The following is a 2,922-nucleotide window of genomic DNA, read 5'->3' on the forward strand; positions in this document are numbered from 1 at the left end:
GGGGGGGGGGGGTTGTTTAATGTATTTGGACGATCATGTGGAAATTCTTGATTAGGAAGAAAAAGTTAAAACGATTTGGTCAAAGTTTAGTAGATAATGTACATGAGAATCCAACGATCGATTGAGAGAAAAACATTTACAAAACTTATTCCTTAAAATTTATTTACAAAATTTAAATTTACGGACAATCTCTTACTCTATTATTCTTGTTCGGAGTTATACCTTACGAACATAAATATTAGAGTAGATATCTAGAAAATATATAGAATATTAATACGTAAGAAATTCTTCTTCGTATTCGATAAATGTGTTTTGAAAGATTCTTAAATGTGATAATTTGTTATATGGTTATTAATAATGTTATGCATGAATACTTGTTTTAACAAAGTATTTTATATATATATATATATATAGCTTAATTACCACTATATTTTTATCTCGTATAAACAATACACAAATTTTCACTTCATTTAATCCAAGTATAGTATCATTTAATATTGCCAATCAAATGTTGCGTTAATTACGCAACCAACAATTACAAACAAGATTATTTTTTTCGTCCAAATTAATTACAGATCGATTTCTCCCGAATGAAGAAAGAATTCGGATGAGAATTCGAATTTAATTTATCCTTGCTGCAGGTACTACATTTTTTTTATCTATGTTATTTTCTAATTATGTGATGAATCAAATATTATATTATCTTATGTGAGATTTTATGTTGTGTAATTAATAATTCCAACATCAAATGACCCCTAAATTAAGAACACAAATAATCATTAGATTGTTAATTTTGCCACCTCCTCTTTTCTAATTATATTGATGAGTATATATATTGTTAGGTGACCCACTATGTGGTCAGTTTTCACTATGTTGATATTCTTGACCAAAATAAATAAAAATAAAAGGCCTTGACCAAAGAAGTGTGTGGGGTCCACCCATTTTGAGGCTTTCATAATTGAAAAATTGAAAATTATCTCTTGGGGGTCCACATGCCACCCAATGGGAATAAGAGTTTAATGCATGTCTCTATTAATTCTATTTTATTAGTAATAATAATAATATAACTCTTCACTATTATTTAACAAAATAAAATATGAGTACTTGATAAATTATATAAATGGCTTGAAAGTACATGAAAATGTAGTATTTTTGAAGAATTTCAAACTTTGAAGCTCAATATAATCAATTTTGAAAAGTAGAATCACCATAAAAATAAGGATATTTTCTTCCTTAATCAAAAGTTTAGAATTTAAACTTTCAATATGAAAAAAACGTTGACAATGAATACTTCACCCTTTAATAGATTTTACAATGTGGAAATTTGAAATAATTGAAATTCATTACAAGTATCAAACATCGAATACGAAAACTTCATTATTTTATGATTTTTTATTTTTTTTATTATTGAAATGAGGAATATAACAGAGACAAATGTAGAAAAATGGGGTGTTTCTCTTATCATTGGTTCTTACAATTTGACTATCTTGTAGATTAGAGATTCTCTGTGTCAGAACCTAAAAAATACACCTTTGTTCTTCACTTATTAATTGCCACTATAAAATTTATTTTATTTTTATATATAATAATTATATATATCTCATTATTGTTAAAAAGTACCTTTAACTTGGTGAAAGGAAGCATCTTATGCAACTAAATGATTCCAAAACCTTGACCAAACACTAAAATGATTGGAGAAAAGAAAAAAGAAAACCCCTTAGAATATTTAACTTCACAATATGTGCTAATTAGATAACTAGATAAGCCTTCTTAATTTTAGTTTTGCATACATAATTACATGCAAATATATTTCCTTGGTTTTTTTTTATTCGTATAGTCATTTCTGAAATCGACATTCACAATGCATTTTTTTCATTCTCAAAAATTCAAACCCGAAACATCTAGTTGAGAACAAAGGAATCCTAATCATTCACCACAACCCATATTAATCATATAAGCATATATGCACACATGACACTTATATGTCTAATCCATACTAAATTTAGATTAACGCTTAAATTTTATTTGGGGTTGAGCAATTAATTTAGATTTCACAAATTAAATAAGCTTATTTTATTAATTCAAGCTAATTAAGGTTCAAGTCATTTGAAGGTCCAAGATTATGTCATGTATTTAGTGACATGATATTTCAAACAAACTCAAAACGAACAAGATGATTTCACATGTTCAAATAATACATCAATCCTCAATTAAATTAAAGACCAATCAAAGGCAGCCAAATCTCCAAAATGACATATTTTATCCAATTATACTACCTTGTCACATAATTCTTGTGATAGAATTGATGAGTAACATGAGCTAACCAAAACCAACAAATAGAGTTCATATGTAATGGGACTACTTACCCCCCAACAACTAAAACTATGGTAATACATAATTTTTATTGTTCATTTGGTGAAGACATTCTCAAGCACATGGACTCGATATCAACAACATAGTTCGAGCTATCAATAGAGTTCTTCTAGAAGATTAATGTGAACCGATATGTTGCTTCAACTTTGAAATCACTAAGAACTCTAGAGAATAGAATCGATGGAATACATAAAATGATACTCACAAAGATTCATCAACAAAATGACTTTTTTTCTTCATATACATCGTATTCTTTTTTTTTTGCAACAAACTTATCATTTTCACGAAACATAAACAACAACCACAAATAAATTATGAGGAAAAAGAGATATTATTAATTAAATTTTGTGAGTACAACTCTATTTTAAATTAATTAGGCAGACATAAATTGTAATTTTTCAAGTGTACTTTCTCAAAGAACTTGACAAAAAATACTTTTTAAAATGAAGTTATTTTTTGAAGTTTCGCCAAACCGACTATAATGTTTCAAAAAGAATCAAGTGAGAAATTGTTGAGTGCCAATTCACATTAATAATGGTTCTGTTTTTC

The sequence above is a fragment of the Solanum tuberosum genome, unplaced genomic scaffold (assembly GCF_000226075.1).
Source record: "Solanum tuberosum cultivar DM 1-3 516 R44 unplaced genomic scaffold, SolTub_3.0 scf00379, whole genome shotgun sequence".
Classification (NCBI taxonomy): domain Eukaryota; kingdom Viridiplantae; phylum Streptophyta; class Magnoliopsida; order Solanales; family Solanaceae; genus Solanum; species Solanum tuberosum.